Here is a 24686-nt window from a genome sequence, read left to right as displayed (position 1 = left end):
TTAACGGTATGAGCAAACATTCATTATATATTGACAAAAATCATATTGTGAAATAGTAGATATAATGCAAATTATATAAAAATGTATAGAGACATACATGCACATAAAATGAACATATATGATAGGATTATGGGTGATTTTTATATTCTCTGTACTCTTCTCTATTTCTCAAAAAGAAAAATACATTAAATTTACAAACAAGAACAGAGACTTCCACTTCTTTCTATATTTCCCCAAAAAGAAAAATAATACATTATACTTACAAACAAGAACAGAGACTTCTATTTCTGACTAAATAGGTACCCTAACACTGGCCTTTTGCTAAAAAGAACAACAAATGCTGGGTTAAAATAAAAAGAAAATAAAATAATCTTTTTTTGAAGTATATTGCTAAGTTGACACAGAATAATCAAAAGGTTAAAACAAAGTAAAAATGGAAATCCAGGGGGGTAGGCAAACACTCAGATTCTTTCATTCTGAGGGATATGCCAAGCCCTGTGCATTGAGCTTCAGTTTTCACAGCCATGTACAGAACTGGCAGTGATACACTGGAGTCGGCTCGAGAAAGCTAGTTGTACATATCTTTTCCCAACTCCACGTTCAATGACTTCAGGTTGGTGTCATGAAATCAGCCATAGTGTGAAATAGAAAAATATGAGAAATTAGGATTTTTGTTTTGCCCTGGACAGCCAGTTTTAAAATATTTACACTACTGAACCCAAGGTTTAGGGGATAAATTCCAGGGTATATTAAAGATATGAAGTCTAATTAGACTCTCCACATAAAGTTGGGACCCTAAAGAGCTACACACGTTTAGTGTAAGAGTTGAATAGAATGATGTCTACCCCACAGAAAGAATAAGCAAGGAAATTAACCTCTTTCAAACTTGATGCTGGATGCAGGTAAATACACCTTCCCTGAAAATTTAACCACAAGCCCACCCTCATGAAGGTTTATGGATCTGGGAACTCATGTTACCTATGCAGCCCACAAGACTTTAAGCCCAACATTTATTTGAATGTGTTCCCAGGTTGACAGTATCCCCAGACTTTTGGCAGATTCAAATGTAAATACTCTCTTTGGAAACATATCTTCATCTCAGTCTCAGAAATCACCACAAATAACGAATACAAGCTAACACACAGGAAAATAAGGCAGTTAGAGTAACAGCCAGTGGAAACAACAGACAGCAAAATCAGAACTGCATAAGCTTTAAATATTAGGCTAGGCACAAAATAGAAAATAAGTTTAATATATTTAAATAAATAAAAGGATTGTATATATGAGAATGAAGTTGAGTTTATCAAAATGATAAAGTAAACTGATTTCGGGGAAGAAATGAAAATGGAAGTAATGATTATTACATAAAATTCAATGTCAGGTAAAACAGAATATGAGACACTGCTGAAGATACAATTACCAATATCAGAAGATAGATCTGAAGAAATTATCCAGAACATAGCATATATGACAAAAAAGGGAAACTATATAAGAGGTTATGAGATATAGTAGAACAGTTAGTGACACATATATGGTTACGCTATAAAGAAAAGCATGTGAATAATAATAATAAAATTTAGGATAATGGTTACCCTCTGGGGTAGAGAGAGGCAGGGCAATTTTTTTTTTTTTTTTTTTTTTTTGAGACGGAGTTTTGCTCTTGTTGCCCAGGCTGGAGTGCAGTGGCGGAGATCTTGGCTCACCGCAACCTCTGCCTCCCAGGTTCAAGCAATTCTCCTGCCTCAGCCTCCCGAGTAGCTGGGATTACAGGCATGTGCCGCCATGCCCGGCTAATTTTGTGTTTTTAGTAGAGGCAGGGTGTCTCCATGTTGGTCAGGCTGGTCATGAACTCTTGACCTCAGGTGATCCTCCTGCCTCGGCCTCTGTGCTGGGATTACAGGCATAAGCCACCATGCCCAGCCATATTTTATTTCTTTAGACAGGTGTTTAAGTACATATATGGTCTCTGTGTTTAAGTAAAATTTTTATTTGGAGATACCACCAGAGGTGGGGGGAGAGACGCGCAGCCTGTCTGAGCCCCAGCCCCAAGTAATGCTACTGCCCTTGCATCGTCTTGGAGACCCCCTTCCCAACTAAGTGCCTCTTTGCATAGCAGTGGCTCCCATCCCCATGCTCTCTGGTACCACAACAGCTGGACGGGTAGTGGCGGGTTAGCGAGGCACAGCACACGACCTATTGGACCAGCCACTGGGAACAATGAGTCTGTGGTGGCCAAATCCAGCCTTGTCCTCCATTTTATCAAGGGACAATTTCAAGAGTACCAGGAGAGCATAATCAGAGCAGCCTTCCTTACACAGACTGTCTGCTTAGACGACACAATAGTCAAGTTTGAGATCTGGGGCAGCACTGGACAGGAGCAGTATCATAGCCCAGCCCCCACGTACTATGAAATCACCAAAAAGATACATTTGCACCAGCCAAGAAATGGGTGAAGGAGCTACAGAGGCAGGCCAGCCCCAACATTGTCACTGTACTTGTGGGTAACAAGGCAGACCTGGCCAGCAAGAGAGCCCTGGAATTCCACGAAGCACAGGACTATGCAGACGACGACAGTTGACTGTGGAGACATCAGCAAAGACTGCAATGAACGTGAATGAAGTTTTCATGGCGAGAGCTAAGAAGATTCCTAAGAATAAGCCCCAGAGTGCACCTGGTGCTCCAGGCCAAAACTGAGAACCACCCAGCCAGCAAGAGCCAGTGCTGCGCAACTGAGCCTCTCTTGCCTGCCCACTGCAACCACTTCCTCTGCCTGAACGACTAGACTGGAATCCATTCTCACCAATCGCACTCAGCAACTGGGGCCACCACTGGGGACAGGGGAAGGGGCCCACCATGATTTCTCCATATAATCATTTCTCCATATAATCTCTGATCAAGGGCCAGAGTGAGTTATTCCACCTGCACCTTTCTTTAAGTCTTAGGTCACTTTTTAAATAATATTGATTTTCTGCTCTTCCCACTTCCTTCCCTTTCTATTGCTCTCCTACTTTTCCTTTGCTGGTAGCAGCCACATGCTCCTGTTCCCCTCACCCTTGTATATGACGGCGGGGTTGGAGCAACTACCCTTTCTTTGCCTCTTGCGGAACAGACTCAGCAAGAGCATCCGCATCCATACCTTGTTTGGCGCGGTCTTGGGTTCAGGTGATGAGCAGCTAGGGAAGGGAGAGGTAGCTCTTCCTTCAGCTGGCTGTCATCAGGCTGCAGCCCTCTCCCCACTCCTAACTCCCAGCTGGGAAACCACAGAATTGCCACAGCATTATTGTGACAGCCATGAACCCATTGCCCACAACTCCTCCACCCTCAGTCACCGTGACCTCTGGCACTAAGCCCTGTTCTGACCAAATCACAATAATGAGTACTGGGGAGTAGGTAGGTAAAGGGGGAGTGGGAAGGGATGGAATTGACTTTTTCTCTATTTTATATTGTATGTTTTCTTCAACATGTAACCTATCAGTATCTTGTCAATATAGTCAGCCCATTGATCGACCTCAAATAAATTTTTTTTTATGTTTGGGAATTTAGATATACAGAAAAATTGCAAGTTTAATATACAGACTTCCTATGTACCCCTCATCCAATCTGTTCTAATGTTACTATCTTAGCATCTTACATTAATGTGGTACATTTGTCCAAACCAAGAAACCAATGTTGGTGGATTATTGACTAAAGTCAAGACTTTATTTAGATTTCACCAGTTTTTACACTAATATCCTATTTCTATTCTGGACCTGATCCAGGAAACTATGTAACATTTACTTGTCATGACTCTGTAGACTCTTCTTGTCAGTGAGATGTTCGTAGTCTTTCTTCATTGTTCACAACCTTGACAGTTTTCAGGAATGCTCAACTTATGTGGTAGAATGTCCATCAGTTGGGATTTGTCTGATGTTTTCCTAATGATTAGATTGCGGCTACAGGTTTAGGGAAAGAATATCAGAGAGATGAAGTTTCCACCTCTTCACATCAACATGACTTCCCATTTGTGATGTTAACCTTGATCACTTAGTTAACATAGTTGTTTACCAATTTTCTCCAATGGAAATAGTCAAGTCAGTATTTCGCTGTCTTCCAAACTCAATTTTTGGATATGACTCACTCAATCCAGCTCATATTCTCAAGGAGAAGGGAAGTAGGATCCACCTTCTGGAGGGGGCAATATGTTATTTGGAATTCTTCTGTCAGGGATATTTATCTCTTCTCCTCCATTTACTTATTTATACAATTTATACATAACACTGTGAACTCATGTATATTTACTCAACAATTTATCCTTAATCCAATGCTACATGTTTTATTTTGTTGCTCTAATTATTCCAGCTATGGTCACTCAGAGTTCTTTCATGTTGGCTCATGTGTCCCTTTTGGCATGCTTAATCTTTATTATTTTTAAGAAATCTCTTGCCTTCTGGCACTACAAGATATTCCATGCTTATGTTGTATTTTCTCATCACCAGCCTCAGAATCAGTCATATTTAAAAGGAGTCCTGGATCCTTTTATTGGAGAATAGGATTTACAAACTGGGATGCGAGCATTGGATGTGTTTGTGGCTACTGGGGTATCACTGCTTCTAGGCCTTCTCAGTAAACACAGCTAGGAAACATATACATGTATACTAATCCACATATACACATGTATCTATAATTATTTCTGCATCTATCCATCTACATATATTAAGCTAAACATGAGTAAATACTTATATCTCCAACTCTAATCCAGTACTACAGGTTTCATTCTGGCTCTCCCCTCTTGTTTATTTATCTGTAACATCCCTTCCTGACAGTGAGAAATCTAGCTTCCACCATTCATCATCCATTTACTTATTTGTTCAATCCCAGGATACATGTAAAGGGGTTCAGAACTGTTAACCCATACTGTTACGAGAAACAAATTTACCAACTAGAATAGAGTGTTTCTATAGTGTTTCTTAGTCTTTAGCTTTACATTGTCCAATCAAAACACCATTTTCCAAAGTTACTTAGGTCAGCTCCTTTTCCCCCACCCATTCAGTGAAGTTATGCCATACATTTGTAATACAATTAGATTCATTTGTTACAGCTTACATTCCATCCTGAAGTCCCTAACATTTAAAAAACCTGCATACATTAAAATTAACCCTTTGTGATGTACAGTTCTTTGGGCTTTAACAAATGCATAGAATCACGTATCCACCACCATAGTACCGTACAGAACAGTACATCACCCTAAAAATTGCCTTTTGTATCCCCTTTGTAGTCAACCACTTTTCTTTCCCATCATTTGTAATTTCAATACCTGAAATAACTGAAACATTAGGATGCAAAAATTAAAAATCATGAGTCTTCACAGAATAAAACCTAAAACTGTCAGAAGAGTTACTGCTTAACAGTTAAACTGTAGGGAGAGTTACTACTTAAAAGTTATTGAGTTCTAGACAGGAGAAAAAACATCTAATTCTTTAATTAACTTTTTCGTGGTATTATTCCACAACGTGCAAGATTATGAGATCAACTTTGAAGTTGTTCATGGTAAACAGAGTTGGATTCCAATCCTAAGCAACTACTTTCTGCATTTATAAAATATTTTCCAGGGATGGAACCTACAAGCTTTGGTCATAAAAATGTTTTGAATTTTTAATTGCTTAAAATAAAGCCAAAACTATTTATTAAAAACAAAATCACAGTGTAGTAACAAAAAAATAGAAAACTACCTTACAGTCTATTCATTTTGCTATATTAATTATGTGATTATTAGATCTTAATAGATGTGGTATGATAGCTGCCCAGTTTCATAGATCTAAAGCACTCACTTTCAAGGATAGCTCTTCAAGTAGACTAACAGATAAGAGAAAAACAATAAAAATGTCCAGATTGCTTATTTATACTTCCTCTTCCCGACCTCAACCCACCAGAGTATGAAAGTTTCCATTTTATTTACAATTAATAGCGTGCTAAGTCTACAGGTTACACATATTACAGGTTGTGAGAATCATGTCCCAAAAGGCGGTATTATCTGGGGGAAGTAGTTAACTATGTAGGGCTAAGCAATATAATCTACCTACTGGCAGTATCATCATCAGTTAAGAACTTTAAGATTTTAGCTTCCTCCCCCTGGTGGCAGTGTCTGGGGTGATAACTTTTTTAAAATATTCAGATAGCATCTTAAGGTTTATAGCTGCTATAGTCAATTATAGGTAAGTAATTTGGGGATAGAAGTAGATTTAAATGAAACAGAAGCAGATTTAAAAACTCTTCTAATGGAAGCACTTGCTTCCTATAGTTCTTTTTTTCTAAAATGCAATTACAACCATTACATCGTTGTAAATTACATGCTGGGGTTATCTCAGTAGGTATCTGCCAAATGTAAAACTTACAGAGGGTCTTCAATGTAATAACGATGTTTTATCATTTTAATTACAAACTCTTTAAAAAACTCCCTAAAGTATACCAATTGGGGTGGTCTAAATTAACAGTATCTTGGTAGCCCAAGGGTAGCAAAAATAGATTGAACTACAAAATTTCATCATACTTATAGCAGCTGTCTTCCTGCCTCTAGGAAGCTAAGTATTTAACAAAGCAGACAGCTTGGCATTGGCATCTGATTAGCAGTGTGTGCATTGTCAGATAGAATGTGCTTGGCTCTTTTGTTCCAGGATTTGATTAGAAATCTGGAGAGCAGAGGCATCATGTAACTTTATTTTTAAAGCTTCTGAAAGGTAAATAAACTGTGATGCTTCCTCTGGTATTGTACCTGAAAGACCGATTGATGCTTTTCTAGTAATATGCTTTATCACACCCTAAAAAATTTAAATAAGGGATCTTTGGGGGGGGGAAATACTTCAAAGATTGAAATAGGCCAATCTTAAAATCACTTTAAATATTGTACATACCAAAAATATTTTTGCAATAGAGTACTTTGCATATTGAGTCTTGCACTAAAATACTGTTGTTGGGGAGGAAGAATGATCATTTTATAGTGTAAATACAAGACTCTATTCCTAAATATATGAATAGTCAAAATGAAGATTTAGAATTTTTTTCTAAAACCACGTGAAAAGCTTACTGGAAAAATAACACTGTCTTATAAGAATTATATTATTTTGATGGAGGTGCCCAAACATTAAACTATAAAAAGGTGACTCTCATTACCTTTTCCTCACAAATTTCTTTGAAAATTTATTACAAATGATTGTGCTTACTGGCAGAGTTCAAAATCAGTAGAGTCCATGCAAACAATCTACTTCAATGAGAAGTACATTCTTTTACTCTATCAAATCCATCGGAGGTAATCAGACTGGATGTTTTATTCAACAGGGCTGAAGAAAATTGTTCTACAATAGGTTAATTCAAAATGGCAGCATAGAAAATGCATCTGTCAGTGGGGATCAAATTACAGGGCAAGCTCCTCTCAATGCTTAGAAAAACAAGTCTGCAGTTCTACAGATTATGTGCCTGTGTGTGTTTAAAGGGGTGGGAAAGGAGCTAAATATCTGAGCTAACCTCCAATTAAAGTCAATCATAAAAACAGCCAATTTAATGAGTGCGGATTTCTTTGGGTAATTATAACACCAACCACTTTTTTCTCTTTTAAATCTGTAATTCTGCCTTCTTGTTATTGCTTGCTTTGTCATTAATCGCCTCAGGACCTTGATTTCCTAGCAACAGACTGCCACCAAACATTTGGCTCCTGTTCAACATTTTCTTTGTGAAAAATGGCACTGCTGTTGCCGCCTGGGCTGCTGCAGCTAGACTGGCTGTGTAAGTGCTCTAATAATGTATTCCACTGGAAAAAAAATCACATGATACAGGGTGCAATGACTGAGCTCAGTTAATTACTGAGCTGGGAAGTTTATCTACAATCTAAAAGCTGTGTTGGGGGAAAGGGGACTAAGGATTGAAAAGGTGTTCCTTCCATTATCAATAACTTGCAGGTAACAATATACAAAGAAACATTTTATTTTGGGGAGTACAAGTTTCTGTTTATTTAGGAAAGAGTACAAAAGGCCAATGTTCCCAAAATGTTGCTTGATGAAATTTTCCTCTACAAACAGCCCCAAACACACAAAAGATTCACAGAATAGTTTGCTAAAATTTTAAAAAGCAAAATAACCTATGTATCTTTTAGCTGTTTCTTTCCTACTTAAGGCAAAAATTATTTGTATATATAAATATGCTATGAGATAACAGAATGAGGTTTTCATTCACAACATGAACACCCAACACTAAGAATATAGAATTCAAAATGTTTTGATATATTGTGCACGTGAGTAAATATTTAATAATCTATAAAAGAAAAAATATGCTTATCACTATTTTTGAAATTATTTAAGTGGGACTGAAGCAGTCAGGGCTCGTGAATGGAAACCCAGTAATAAAATAGACATTTTGCTTTTTTTTTTTTTTAAGTAGATTTACTGAGATTCTCCATGCCTTAGAAATCCTACCACCTCCCAGAAATGATAGTTATGGAAATTAACATGGCATGTCAGATATGGTTCGCTGATGCCTTGCTTTAGTTCTCAGAAATAAGGCTTTATAACACTGGCATGTTTCAGGATTGCTGTCAGGATATGATAATTTAAAACACCCAAGAGTACACTAAGAATTATGGAAGCACCTGTGAAACTAATAAGCCAGTGGACATATTGATTTTTACCAATGTGTCTACATACTATATAAAAAACTTCCTACAAAGTATTGTCCCAATTCAGTTCATCTGAGGATGTGAAAACACTACAGTTTACCTTAAAACATCATAATCACAACCCTGACAGACTGAAATAAAAATGAAATTAGGGAATATCTATAAAGGAAAACTAAGCCTTAAAAAGTCTTCAGCTATATTAGTTAAAATGTACAGTTTTTGAAAAAGACAACAAAGGAATTAAAGATATTTGAATGATTTTAAATAATTCTGCTTATTGCTGGCACTAAGTCTACAACATTTCACCTTGAGTCTGATTCCCCACTTTATTTTTATAAAAACAAATTCTCAGTTAATATAAGAAAGGAAATACATATTTACAATGAGAAAAGTTTTAGAAGTGGGCTCAAAACTTGCAAATGATTAAAAACTACCACAAGAAGCCTATCAATCTACCAGGAAAACATCAGTTGACTTTAGTAAGTAAAATATTTTTAAAATTTAATTTAGTTTATTGTAGTTTTCACATTAAAAAAGTTAAACTTACAAGAAGCAACATACCTGTGAAAAAAATATTATTGAGGATAAATAATAAAATATATAATGCTCATTTACTTTATTATATACGTGTACCTCTCTGGAAAAGATGAAATAAAATATTTTTGGTGGACTATTCTACGTTTGGTATTTTATTTGATTTTTACTATTTCTGTAATACAAAATAATCTTAAATAATCTGGTTACTTATAGAATGAAGACAGAAACAAATACTTTGAGAGATGAATACAAAAAATGATTAGTTAGGACAGAAGAGCTGAAAAGAGTTGACAGACTGGACAGAAATTAGATGTTTACAGTGAGGGTGTGATAAGGGAAAATGGGAAAGTTATAGAGAAAAGCATCCATGGACTTAACTACAATTGAAAAAAAAAAAAAAAAAAAAAAAAAAAAACCTTGTGCCAGAAATCTGTATAGAGAACAAGATAAATAAATTTTTAAAAAGCAGCAATATATCTTTCAGAACGTCTTCAACTATTTAGGATTTACTAATATCCCTAATTAGTAAACCAGGACAAAGTTAATATGAATGTGCTCTAGAAGTCTGGGGCTTCAAGAAGCTATTTCCAAGGTGAAGAAAGAAAACACATGATACATTTAAGAGGTTAGAGTCAAAAGATCCCTATTACATAGATGAGAAACCAATATTGGTCTGAAAATGGGTAACAGGAAATATGGGTTCATACAAGAACTTGCCTTCCTGCTAAGTACCAAAAAGGAAAAATGTTGTTCTCTCATTTTTTCATACCAATTTACCAAATGGTTTTTTTAAGCTTCACGTACCATGTCATCCACCCAAATCAGAACTAGTATTTCAAAGAATTGACCCTCATGACCCTCAAACATGGTAGCATTACATATATATGTGTCTATATATATGTGAGTGTGTGTGTGTATATATATAAATGTATGTGTATATATATTTTTTTATATATGAACAAAAGCTTAAAAGACTCTTTATAACACTTGCAATAAATAGGTAAGAGCAAGAGATCAAAGTAGACTTATTATGTCTTCCATTACATGCCAACAATAAAGACATAAATACATTATTTGTGTAATCAGGAACAATTGTATTGTTTGTAGTCATAATAACTAGATATCACTGAAATTATTATGAGAGATGTGGATATAAGATTAAATCCAGGGGGTATGGAGCATTACTGCTGATGGGTATAACGTTTCCTTTTGTGGTGATGTGAATGTTCTAAAATTAGATTACAGTGATGGTAGCAGAACTCTGTAAATACACTAACAGCCACTGAATGATATTTTTTAAGTGGGTGAACTCAATGGTTCATAAATACCTCAATAAAAGCTGTTAAGAAAGATTAAATTCAACTTTATCTGAAAAGATAGCAACAACAGAACATGTGGGGTAAATCATATTAAACTATAAAGATTCTATAATATGTTCAGTAAATATGTTGGAAGACAGATACGCTTCTGTAGACACTTGATTGTTTATGTCCAGTTTACATACAATTTCAAAGATATGACAACTAGCACATAAAAATGTACACTGCCATCCGAATGTTTATAAGTTTTTCCTCTCTTAAACATGTTTATTAAAGAGATTTAGTAAACATTTCATTTTCTCAAGCAACTGCTGATTGGTCTAAAATATATAAAGTAAACAGAAGTGAAAATATTTCGGTAGATGATTTGTTAATTCATTTGGGGCTCTGCATAAGTGCCTACTGTCTTAACAACTAAATGCTATACATATGCTTATTTTCTTACCATTCTGAGGCAATTAGCACATAGTGTGGTTTCCAATTTCACATAAAATTCCCAGACTTTGTTACAGTGCCACAAGTCCACAACACAAAATCTTCCAATCTTTATCTTTAGGGCTGTAAGCTCCCATAACCAATACTATCCCAATTCTTCTTAGTAAAAAGGTTAGTCAGTGTGATGAAAAATAACATTACTTAATATTCCCAAAGATTTCTTCTCTGTCTTGGTAGAGAGCTTTACTTTTGGTAGCTGCCAAAAATCAGACTTAAGAAAAATTACAGGAATAAAAGATTACATTCTCCAATTTGGAGAAAGTCTTTCTGTATAAAAATCACAGTGATACTCTAAAAAAAAACTGGTATTAGAATTTTACTTACTGAAGAAAACAAATTCTAGAGAAATTAAAAATAAACACAAATAGGATCTCTATAACCACACTTTTCTTGTTTTTTTTTTGAGATGGGGTCTCACTCTGTCACCTAGGCAGGAGTGCAACTTCTGCCTCCCAGGTTCAAGCCATTCTCCTGCCTCAGCTTCTCAAGTAGCTGGGATTACAGGCATGCGCCACCACGCCCGGCTAATTTTTGTATTTTTAGTAGAGAGGGGGTTTCACCATGTTGGCCAGGCTGGTCTAGAACTCCTTATCTCAAGTGATCTGCCCGCCTCGGCCTCCCAAAATGTTGGGATTACAGGCGTAAGCCACCACGCCCAGCCTATAATCACACACTTGTTTGAAAATTTATCCAGCAAAAATCAAAGATTCTCCCTACTAAGGTGGAAGTAACAACAGTATATAATTTGTGTAATTCACTGAACATCAATAACATATGGAAAATGAAAAATATTAGAAACTGAACTCTAATACTAATGGTAAGAAATAGCATAATTAAGTCTGTTTTGGTATAAACATACCTTATTTTATTGCACTTCACAGATACCTTTTTTTATTTTTTATTTTTTTACAAATAAAAGGTATATGGCAAGCCTGCCTTGAGTATGGTGTCATTATTTTCCAACAGAATGTGCTCACTTGGATCTCTGTCATATTTTGGTAATTCTTTCAATATTTCAAACTTTTATATCTTTTATAGTGATCACTGATCTATGATATTATTATTGTAATTGTTTTGGGATGCCACAAACCACACCCATAGAAGAAGGTGAACTTAACTGATAAATGTTGTGTTTTCACTGCTCTACCAGCTGGCCATTACCCCATCTCTCTACCTCTCCTAAGGCCTCCCTATTTCTTGAGACACAATAGTGACATTAGGCCAATTAATAATTCTACAATGGTCTCTTAAGTGTTCAAGTGAAAGGAGGAGTTGCATGTCTCTCACTTTAAGTCAAAAGCTAGAAATGATTGAGTTTAGTGAGGAAGGCATATCAAAAGGTGAGACAGGCTGAAAGCTTGACCTCTTACAACAAACAGGCAAGTTATCAATGCGAAGAAAAAGTTCTTAAGGAAAATTAAAAGTGCTACTCCAGTGAACGCATGAATAAGAGAGTGAAATAAGCTTATTGCTGACATGGAGAAAGTTTTAGTGGTCTGTATAGAACATCAAACCAGCACAGCATTCTCTTAAGTCAAAGCATAATCCCGAGCACAACCTTAACTCTTTTCAATTCTATTAAAGCTGAGAGGTGAGGATGCTGTGCAAGAAAAGTCTGAAGCTAAAAGAGCCTAATTTGTAAGGTTGAAAGAAAGAAGCAATCTCCATATCATAAAAGTGCAAGGTAAAATAGCAGGTGCTGATGAGTTACCCAGATCTTGCTAACATCATTGATGAAGGTGGCTGCACTGAACAACAGATTTTCAACATAGACAAAAGAGTCTTCTACCGGAAGAAGATGCCATCGAAGACTTTTACAGCTAAAAAGAAGTAAATGCTTGGCTTTGAAGCTTCAAAGGATAGGACGACTCTTTTTTTTTTAGGGGCTAACGCAGCTGGTGACTTTCAGTTGAAGTCAATGCTCATTTACCATTCTAAAAATCCTAGAGCCCTTAAGAGTTATGCTAAATCTGCTCTGCCTGTGTTCTATGAATGAAATAACAAAGCCTGGATGAATGCACACCTGTTTGAGTATGGTATGCTGAATTTTTTTTTTTTTTTTGAGACAGTTTCACTCTTGTCACTCAGGCTGGAGTGCAATGGCGCGATCTTGGCTCACTGCAACCTCTGCCTCCAGGGTTCAAGCAATTCTCCTGCTTCAGCCTCCCGAGTAGCTGGGATTACAGGTGTGCACCACCATGCCCAGCTCATTTTTGTATTATTAGTAGAGATGGGGTTTCACCGTGTCAGCCAGGCTGGTCTCAAATTCCTGACCTCAGGTGATCTTCCCGCCTTGGCCTCCCAAAGTGCTGGGATTATAGCCATAAGCCACCGCACCCGGCTGGTATGCTGAATATTTTAAGCCCACGGTTGAGATCTACTGCTCAGAAAAAAAGATTCCCTTTAAAATACTACTGCTCATTAACAATGCATTTGGTAACTCAAGGGCTCTGATGAAGACGTACAAGGAGATGAATGTTGTTTTCATGGCTGCTAAAACATTCATTCTGAAGCCCATGGATCAATGAGTAATTTTGACTTTCAAATCTTATTTAAGTAATATATTTCATAAGGCTATAGCTGCCATAGTGACTCAACTGATGGGTTCAGGCAGACTAAATTGAAAACCTTCTGAAAAAATTCATCATTCTAGTCATCATTAAGAACATTCACGTGCTGGGCATGGTGGCTCACACCTACAATCCCAGCAATTTGGGAGGCCGCAGTGGGAAGATCACTTAAGCCCAGGAGTTGGAGACCAGTCTGGCCAATATGGTGAGACCTTATTTCCACAAAAATAAAACAAATGATGAGGTGGGAGGATTGCTTGAGACTGCCTGGGAGGTTGAGACTGCAATGTGCAGTGATTGTGCCACTGCACTTCCCTGCCTGAGTGACAGGAGTAAAACCCTGTTTTAAAAAAAAAGAACATTCATGATTCATGTGAGGTGGTCAAAATATTAACATTAATAGGAGTTTGGAAGAAGTGGATTCCAACACTCATGGATGACTTTGAGGGCTTCAAGACTTCAGTGGAAGAAGTCACTGCACATGTGATGGAAACAGCAAGAGAACTACTATTAGAAGTGAAGCCTGAAGACAGGACTGAATTGCTGCAATCACATGATAAAACTTGAATGGGTAAGAAATTGCTTCTTATAGATGAACACAGAGAGTGGTTTCTTGACATGGAATCTACTCCTGGTGAACACGCTATGAATGCTGTTGAAATGACAACGAAAAATTCAGAATACTGCATAAACACAATTGTTAAAGCAAGAACAGGGTTAGGGAGGGCTGACTCCAATTTCAAAGAAATTCTACTGTAGGTAAATGCTATCAAACAGCATTGTATGCTACAGAGAAATCTTTTATGAAAGAAGAGTCAATTGATGTTGCAAACTTCATTGTTGTCTTATTTTAAGAAATCGTCACAGCTACCCCAACCTTCAGAAGCCACCACCCTGAGCAGTCAGCAGCCATCAGCGCTGGTGCAAGATCCTCCAACAGCAAAAAGATTATTACTCGCTAAAGACTCAGATGATCATTAGTATTTTTTAGCAACAAAGTATTTTTAATTAAAGTATGTATATTTTTAAAGATGTGTGAACATAACTTTTATATAAATTCAGAAACCAAAATATTCATGTGACTTGCTTTATTGTGATATTTGCTTTATTGTTAAGCAAAGATGTCTTTGCTTAACTCAAATGTTAACACAGTTTGGGCTTTACTTGAAGTGACTCTCAAATAAAATTATTAAACATGAATGAAAAAGATTCATGTGTGTTAAGTGTCAGGAATTTTTTTTTTCTTTTTCTTTTTTTTTTTTATTATACTTTAAGTTTTTGGGTACATGTGCACAATGTGCAGGTTTGTTACATATGTATCCATGTGCCATGTTGATTTCCTGCACCCAGCCATCCCATTACTGGGTATATACCCAAAGGACTATAAATCATGCTGCTATGAAGACACATGCACACGTGTGTTTATTGCGGCACTATTCACAATAGCAAAGAGTTGGAACCAACCCAAATGTCCAACAACGATAGACTGGATTAAGAAAATGTGGCACATATACACCATGGAATACTATGCAGCCATAAAAAATGATGAGTTCATGTCCTTTGTAGGGACATGGATGAAAGTGTCAGGAATTTTACACCAACATGAAAAGCTCCAAATAGAACAAACAACTCTACAGATTTTTTTTCATTTTATTCTCTGTATTTATAAATGAAATAGTTAAGGACACCTGCAAGGACATTGTAAAATAAAGGCTTAAACATTCATAGTTAATCCCTAATGAAGTTAATGAAGCAGTCCAGAATAGGACAGTTAAAAATTTGAGGCAAAAATGCAGGAATAAAATCATATGGTGATCATATGGTGATCATCGATTTGACCAATATAATGGGAGTTCTAACACATACGAGTTCAAAACTGCACTTGGAACAATGATAAAAGGTGAGACACAGTTTAGCTATCCCACCTCTTTAATAATCTCAGAAGAACATTATAAATTAATAAATTCCAAAAATACTTTGAACTCTAATGTTATATATAAAGAGCTGTGACATTATTTAATCAACTGTCATTCACAGACTAGCTTAAATTATTTAAAAAATCATTAGTTCACTTACTCTGCCAAAGTGTACCTATTGTAACATCATAGATTACAAAGGCTTGTTCCATGTTACAAACGCTTGTTCCATAGTCTAATAAGGTTTAAAGCCATCAGTTTAAGTACGTTTTTGTTTGTTTGTTTGTTTTCAGACAGAGTCCATCGCTCTGTCAACCAGGCTGGAGTGTAGTGGCGCCATCTTGGCTCACTGCAACCTCTGCCTCCTGGGTTCGAGTGATTCTCCTGCCTCAGCCTCCCCAGCAGCTGGGACTAAGGCGTGCACCACCATGATTGGCTAATTTTTGTATTTTTAGTAGAGATGGTCTGGTCTCTACTAAAAATTTTGGCCAGGCTGGTCTCAAATTCTTGATCTTAGGTGATCCACCCACTTCAGCCTCCCGAAGGGCTGGAATTTCAGGCATGAGCCACTGTGCCTGGCCTAAATAAGTAATACTTACCTTTTTTAAAAAAAAATATTACTTCAATTTCTATTAGGTTACCATTACAAAACAACTTAATTCACTTTCACTGAAACTTTCTCAAATCTTTTCATGACAGAGCAAAGAATACTAGATGACACGTTCTAAATTCTGAGCATGAAATTTTGAGCAATCTTTTTAAATTTCTAGTTACGTTTTAGTGTAACCATATCTTCTGGTAAATACTGCCAAAAGATAACCAAATCCTAAAAAATAGAAATTATTTATTTAATTATAAATTCATTCTAACTTGTTAATTCAATGGACACAAACCACATTACCGACACGTAAAATTTCAAATACATGATTTCTTAGATGAGATTTCTTATAATTTATCCCACTACCTCATTTTAAGGGCTTTATTGCTTTTAGATTACTGATAAAGATATTTAATTGTAACTGAGCATAAATGAAAGTTTTACTAAGAAAAATTGTTACTCATGGCATAGGTATGAAAAACCTATAGGGCAAACAAAGCAGGAGATGTAAAACATAAACATTTGGTAGTGATTCTTACTTGCCTTTAATATACATATACTTCTATTTCTTTGTAAGTATGAATTCTATTGCTTACCGCCAAGGCTGTACATTTCTTCATACCATGTTTCTTCTACTGACCTATAATCATATTTCCCTTATTCCAGAAGCAAACATTAGTGACATTTGAAAACTCTGCCCTCACAAAAACCACATTCTCTAAAGTAGTAAAATTCTAGGCTGAAAACAGATGTTAAGTGGTCAAGACAGAGTTATAAATAAATGAAGAGAGGAAAAGAGAAGACCTGTAATAAGACGTAGGAACTGAAAAAATAATTTAAAAAAGAAAATAGGCATGAGTGCTGAAGGAAAACTCACCGCAAGTCTCATATTCTCACAAAATTATTGACAAGATACGACTTATTATTCTTTCACTTACAGTGTTTGATTTCTATTCCATGAAACAGGGTACAAATTTGGCTGACCTTGTTTATGCAGGGTAAGTCACAAGGTACTGAAAGTTTGTTAAAATCTATTTCTTAAATATTTTTTTAACACCTAAAGTTTAAAAATTTCCCCATAATAAGCCTAAACTTGCAAGGTGATTAGTTCTTTACAGTGTTATTTCAAACTTGGAACCTTTTTTCCTATCATAAAGAGATGTTATTTGAAATAATGCATAGATTTCTAAACAAAATCCTACTGTACTCACAATGTAATCCAAACACTATGCAGAGGTGACTAAGAAATTACAAAAAATTACAATACTAGTAAATACACACAGATGAACAACTATATCTTAGCTGAGAGCTTTCACATTTATTTTTAAGTGATAAAATGGTATCTAGAACATTTTATAGAATCTAGAATAATATTTGAGGGAATTCTGACATTAAATCAACCTGAAGATGAATTTAAGATTACGAATGATAGTATAACAATATGAATTTGAACTGTGCGGGTCAACCTATATACATAGATTTTCTTCTGCCTCTGCCAACCTCTGAGACATGAAGGCCAACCCCTCCTTCTCTTCTTCTTCCCCTCCTCAGCCCACTCAACGTGAAGATGATTAAGATAAAGACCTTTATGATGATCCATTTCCACTTAATAATAAATATATTTTCATTCCATGATATTATAGCATTATTTTTTCTTTAGCTTAATTTATTGTAAGAATACAGAATATAATACGTATACAAAATATGTGTTAATCAACTATTTACATTATCAGTAAGGCTTCCAATTACCCACTATTAGTAGTTAAGTTTTCGAGGAGGTAAAAGTTGTATGTGGATTTTCGAAGAGGTCAGTGCCCAGAACCCCCACATTGTTCAAGGGTCTACTGTACTTTCTCACCACAACTTGGAATTTCCGCTTTTACTCTAATATTCCTCATAACACATTTATCAGTGATGGTTATGGTTATTTTCTGACACTCCAATAGGTCAAGTAAAGGAGAAACAATATTTGGGGACAAGAAAGTTAACTGGGAATGAAATCTACAGTTTAAAATGAATACATTGTTCAAGGAAAACTCAATACAGAATTTGCATAGAGATAAATCATAGTTATTATCAAATTCAAATTCAGGCTGGGGGCGGTGGCTCATGCCTGTAATCCCAGCACTTTGGGAGTCCAAGGCGGGTGGATCACTTGAGGTCAGGAGTTCAAGACCAACCTGGCCAAAATGGTGAAACCCCATCTCAACTAAAAAAAAAAAAAAAAAAAAAAATACAAAACTCAGCCAGGCGTGGTGGTAGGTGCCTGTAATCCCAGCTACTGGGTAGGCTGACACAGGAGAATCATTCAAACCCAGGAGATGGAGGTTGCAGTGAGCCGAGATTGTGTCACTGCACTCCAGCCTGGGCAACAGACCAAGACTCAAATTCAAACAAAAAAATTAGGCAATCTTGAAAAAAAAAGCGAGTTACCTGAAAAAGGGAAAAACCAAAATCAACCTAGAGATTTGCACTTCCAACCACTATGAAGGACCAGGGAGTAGATTTATATTCCCATCTTAAACAACTAACAATGAACAAAATATATGAAAACACAATTTTCAGGCACTGGATAATAATCAAAGAAGGGGCACAATAAGTGCTACAATTACTCAAACTTACACCTTGACTAGAGTTCCCAGGTTGCAGAGCAGGAAGGAAGAACCTAAATAGAGTCAAGTGTTTTCCATTCAGGGGGGCCAAGCTGGCTACCACATGCTGGGGCAGAGTACTGGAGAGGAGAGAGCTGCTTGGAGAAGAAAGAGGTGGAAAGTGAGAACTCGAGCTATGCAAGGGATTCCTTTGGAGTCTTCAGTACACACGTATGAGGAAACAACCCATACCCAGGTAATCAGGAAAAACCAATACCGAAGTAATCAGATTTAAAAAAGTGATAGAATTAGTAGACATGGATATTAAAACAATTGTTATAACAACATTCCATGAGCACATGACAACATAAGCATACTATGTAGAGATATGGCATGAGTAAAAGAGGTCCAAATCAAAGTTCAAGAGATGAAAACTATAATGTCAGAGATAAAATGTCAACTGGATGAGATTAATGGCAGATTAAACATTGTAGACGAAATAATTAGTAAACTTCATAGTAATAGAAATTATTCAAGGCCGGACATAGCGGCTCATGCCTGCAATCCCAGCAATTTGGGAGGTCGAGACAGGCAGATCGCTTGAGTTCAGGAGTTTGAGACCAGCCTGAGCAACACAGCAAAACCTGTCTCTAGAAAAAATACAAAAACTAGCCAGGCATGGTGGTGCACTCCTGTAGTTCCAGCTACTTGGGAGGCTGAGGTAGGGGTTGCATTGACCCAATATTGTGCCACTGCACTCCAGCTTGGGCAACAGAACGAGAACTTGTCTGAAAAAAAAAAAAAAAAAGGAAGAGGCCAGGCGCAGTGGCCCACGCCTGTAATCCCAGCACTTTGGGAGGCCGAGGCAAGAGGATCATGAGGTCAGGAGTTCAGGACCAGCCTAAACAATATGGTGAAAACTCATCTCCACTAAAAATACAAAAATTAGCCAGGTGTGGTGAGGCGTGCCTGTAGTCCCAGCTACTCAGGAGGCTGAGGCAGGAGAATCACTTGAACCCGGGAGGCGGGGGTTGTAGTGAGCCAAGATTGCACCACTGCACTCCAGCCTGGGTGACAGAGCAAGACTCTATCTCAAAAACTAAAAATAAAAATAAAAAAAGAAAAGACAAAATAGGGGAGAGAGTAATTATTCAAAATGAAGAACAGATAGAAAAACAAAAATATTGAAAACAGAATCACTGAGACATGGGTCAACTACAAGTGGCTTCTTCTTCTTCCTCTTATTATTATTATTATTTTAGTCAGAGTCCAAAAGGTAGATGGAGATGGAAAGAGAAAATTAATTGTAAAATAATTTCCAAAGTGAATGAAACTATAACAAACCCAAACCACACAAAATATAAAACTATGCCAAGGTACATCATAATAAAATTGCTTAAAATCAGTGATAAACAGCCAGGTGCAGTGGCTCAAGCCTGTAATCCCAGCACTTTGGGAGGCCGAGGCGGGCGGATCACGAGGTCAGGAGATCGAGACCATCCTGGCTAACACGGTGAAACCCCGTCTCTACTAAAAACACAAAAAATTAGCCGGGCGTGGTGGTGGGCGCCTGTATTCCCAGCTACTCGGGAGGCTGAGGCAGGAGAATGGCGTGAACCCAGGAGGTGGAGGTTGCGGTGAGCCGAGATCGCGCCACTGCACTCCAGCCTGGGGGACAGAGAAAGACTCCATCTCAAAAAAAAAAAAAAAAAAAAATCAGTGATAAACATCTTAAAAGCAGATAGAGGAGGTTAAAAGACATATTAGGTAAGAAGGAACAATGATAAGAATGGCAGCAGGCTTCCTTTCAAAAACAATGGAAAGCAGAAGACAGCAGAGGAACAGAAACTAGATTTACTCCCTATCATGAAACAACAATAGCAAAACTAGACACAAGGCAAGAAACAATGGTTTTTAATACACTGGACATCAAGAATAAAAAATACGGAACTCTGAGAGATGGGAAACAATGGAGGTCAGCCATATGACTACAGCAGTTTATTGCAAGAGTTTCCAGAATATGGTATAAGGAGGAGAATTGTAGTAGATTCCAGTGAGTTGAGGAAATACAACTGAGAGTCTGGGAATTTCAGAGCAGTTAAGAACTGAAAGACCACAATATCAGAGAACAGAAAGATTTACAGAGAAACCTGGAATTCCGTAGAGGGTCTTTTCTTAAGGTCAGTACCTGGGAAAGAAAGATCCGAAAGTATTAAGAGGAAAAAAATAATAGAGGGAACAGTACCTGAGGCACATATACATTTGAAAATAGTGGCTGTTTCCAAGACCTAGAGCAGAAAAACTCACCATTTTTCTCATCAAAGTCTCCAACATTTTTGGCACCAGGGACTAGTTTTGGCACCAGGGACAATTCTTCCACGGACAGGGGTAGGAGGCATGGTTTCAGGATGAAACTGTTGCACCTCAGATCATCAGGCATTAGTTAGATTCTCATAAGATGCATACAACCTAGATCCCTTGCTTGTGCAGTTCAAAATAGGATTTGCACCCCTATAAGAATCCTCTGCTGATGTGACAGGAGGTGGAGCTCAGGTGGTAATGCTTGGTGGCCTGCTACTCACCTCCTGCCGTGTGGCCTGGTTCCTAACAGGAACTGATACAATTGCAGTATCAGGGATTAGGGACCCCTTAGTGCTCTGTGCCATGGAGTACTAAGAAAAGTCTTGCCCCAGTAGTAAGAAATATTTAGCTTTATTTATTTGATGAGATTAATAACAGTTCAGGTATTACAAAAGAAAATATTAGTGAAATGGAAGGCACAGCAAAGGAGGTATCCAAAATAAAACATACAGAAAGAGACAAAATTAAAAAAGAGTGTCAGTGAGCTATGAGACAACTTCAAGTGGCCTAAAAGGGTCAGAAAACCAATTTGAAGATATATAACGGCTGCAAATATTCCAAACATAATAAAAACTAAAAACCCATACCTCTAAGAAGTTAAACGAAACCCAAACACAAGAAACATGAAGAAGAATACACTAAGGCCCATCATAACTAAACTGATCAAAATGAGTAATTTTCTGTGTGTGTGTATTTTTTGTAGGGATGGGGTCTCACTATGTTGCCTAGGCTAATCTTGATCTCCAAGCCTCAAAAGCCATCCTCCCATCTTGACCTCCCAAAGCACTGGGATTACAGGTGTGAGCCACTGCACCTGGTCTCATATGGAAAATCTTAAAAGCAGCAAAATTTGGGGAATGGGGCATGTGAAATACTGAAGAAGAAAAGAATGTCAGATTTCTTATCAAGAACTATGCAAGTAAGATGGCAATGGGGTAACATTTTTCATGTACTAAAAAACTGTCAAACTAGAACTATATACCTGGCACAAATGCCTTTCAAAAATGAAGGTGAAATAAAGATGTTTTCAAACATACAAAAGCTGAAAGAATTTATTACCAACAGATCCAAATACAAGAGATGTTAAAGAATGCCCTTTAGGCAGAAGGAAAATGATACCAGATGGAAATCTAATTCTAACCAAAAGGAATAAAGAGAACTAGAAATGATAAATACCTGAGTAAAAATATGATTTTTTTCTTATTAAGCCTTTAAAAATATATATTTGACAATTTAAACAAAAATAGCAGCAAGGTTACAATGTTTATAATATATAGTAGAAGTAAAATGTATGTATTGTAAGTTGTGAGACATATATTAACAAAGCTGATAAAAACAAAAACAATTAGGCTGGGCGTGGTGGCTCATGCCTGTAATCCCAGCACTTTGGGAGGCCAAGGTGTGTGGATCACAAGGTCAGGAGATCAAGACCATCCTGGCTAACACAGTGAAACCCCGTCTCTACTAAAAATACAAAAAATTAGCCGGGCATGGTGGCGGGCAAGTGTAGTCCCAGCTACTCGGGAGGCTGAGGCAATGAGAATGCTGTGAACCCAGGAGGCGGAGGTTGCAGTGGGCAGAGACTGCACCACTGCACTCCAGCCAGGATGACACAGCAAGACTCTATCTCAAAACAAAACAAAACAAAAAAAGGAAGAGGAACAGCTCCAGTCTACAGCTCCCAGCATGAGTGATGCAGAAGACGGGTGATTTCTGCATTTCCAACTGAGGTACCGGGTTCATCTCACTGGGGCTTTGTCGGACAGTGGGTGCAGCCCGTGGAGGTCGAGCCAAAGCAGGGCGGGGCATCACTTCACCTGGAAAGCGCAAGGGGTTGGGGAATTCCCTTTCCTAGCCAAGGGAAGCCATGACAGACGGTACCTGGAAAATCAGGACACTCTCACTCTAATACTGCGCTTTTCCAACAGCCTTAGAAAACAGCACACCAGGAGATTATATCCCGCGCCTGGCTCGGAGGGTCCCACACCCATGGAACCTTGCTCACTGCTAGCACAGCAGCTGGAGATCAAACTGCAAGGCAGCAGCGAGGCTGGGGGAGGGGTGCCCGCCATTGCTGAGGCTTGAGTAGGTAAACAAAGTGGCCAGGAAGCTCGAACTAGGTGGAGCCCACAGCAGCTCAAGGAGGCCTGCCTGCCTCTGTAGACTCCATCTCTGGGGGCAGGGCATAGCTGAATAAAAGGCAGCAGAAACTTCTGTAGACTTAAATGTCCATGTCTGACAGCTTTGGAGAGAGTAGTGGTTCTCCCAGCACGAAGTTTGAGATCTGAGAACGGACAGACTGCCTCCTCAAGTGGGTCCCTGATCCCTGAGTAGCCTAACTGGGAGACACCTCCCAGTAGGGGCCAACAGACACCTCATACAACTGGGTGCCCCTCTGAGACAAAGCTTCCAGAGGAAGGATCAGGCAGCAACATTTGCTGTTCTGCAACCTCTGCTGGTGATAGCCAGGCAAACAGGGTCTGGAGTGGACCTCCAACAAACTCCAACAGACCTGCAGCTGAGGATCCTGACTGTTAGAAGGAAAAGTAACAAACAGAAAGGACATCCACACCAAAACCTTATCTGTAGGTCACCATCATCAAAGACCAAAGTAGATAAAACCACAAAGATGGGGAGAAACCAGAGCAGAAAAGCTGAAAATTCTAAAAATCAGAGCACCTCTTCTCCTCCAAAGGAACACAGCTCTTCACCAGCAACAGAACACAGCTGGATGGAGAATGACTTTGACAAGCTGACAGAAGAAGGCTTCAAAAGATGGGTAATAACAAACTTCTCTGAGCTAAAGGAGGATGTTCGAACCCATCCCAAAGACACTAAAAACCTTGAAAAAAGATTAGATGAATGGCTAACTAGAATAAACAGCATGGAGAAGACCTTAAATGACCTGATGGAGCTGAAAAACAAGGCACGAGAACTACGTGACACATGCAGAAGCTTCAGTAGCTGATTTGATCAAGTGGAAGAAAGGGTATCAGTGACTGAAGGTCAAATGAATGAAATGAAGCAAGAAGAGTAGTTTAGAGAAAAAAAAGGAGTAAAAAGAAATGAACAAAGCCTCCAAGAAATATGGGACTATGTGAGAAGACCAAATCTACATCTGATTGGTGTACCTGAAAGTGACAGGGAGAATGGAACCAAGTTGGAAAACACTCTGCAGGATATTATCCAGAACGTCCCCAACCTAGCAAGGCAGTCCAACATTCAGATTTGGGAAATACAGAGAATGCCACAAAGATACTCCTCGAGAAGAGCAACTCCAAGACACATAATTGTCAGATTCACCAAAGTTGAAATGAAGGAAAAAATGTTAAGGGCAGCCAGAGAGAAAGGTTGGGTTACTCACAAAGGGAAGCCCATCAGAATGACAGCAGATCTCTCTGCAGAAACTCTACAAGCCAGAAGAGAGTGGGGGGCCAATATTCAACATTCTTAAAGAATAGAATTTTCAACCCAGAAATTCATATCGAGACAAACTAGGCTTCATAAGTGAAGGAGAAATAAAATCCTTTACAGACAAGCAAATGCTGAGAGATTTTGTCACCACCAGGCCTGCCTTACAAGAGCTCCTGAAGGAAGCACTAAACATGGAAAGGAACAACGGGTACCAGCCACTGCAAAAACATGCTAAATTGTAAAG

At 37.8% G+C, this 24686-nt stretch overlaps 1 protein-coding gene and 1 pseudogene across 3 annotated transcripts in view; one reads left to right on the top strand and one right to left on the bottom strand.

Moving 5' to 3' along the window:
* ADK (adenosine kinase) overlaps positions 1-24686 on the bottom strand; it is a 581536-nt gene that overhangs the window by 302605 nt on the left and 254245 nt on the right. The gene's annotated exons all lie outside the window — the stretch shown is intronic.
* On the top strand, positions 434-2782 carry LOC115831264 (annotated as a pseudogene).

Source organism: Nomascus leucogenys, chromosome 18, assembly GCF_006542625.1.
Source record: "Nomascus leucogenys isolate Asia chromosome 18, Asia_NLE_v1, whole genome shotgun sequence".
Taxonomy (NCBI): Eukaryota; Metazoa; Chordata; class Mammalia; order Primates; family Hylobatidae; genus Nomascus; species Nomascus leucogenys.
The sequence above is the reverse complement of the archived record's forward strand: the minus strand, read 5'-3'. Positions and strand labels throughout refer to the sequence as shown.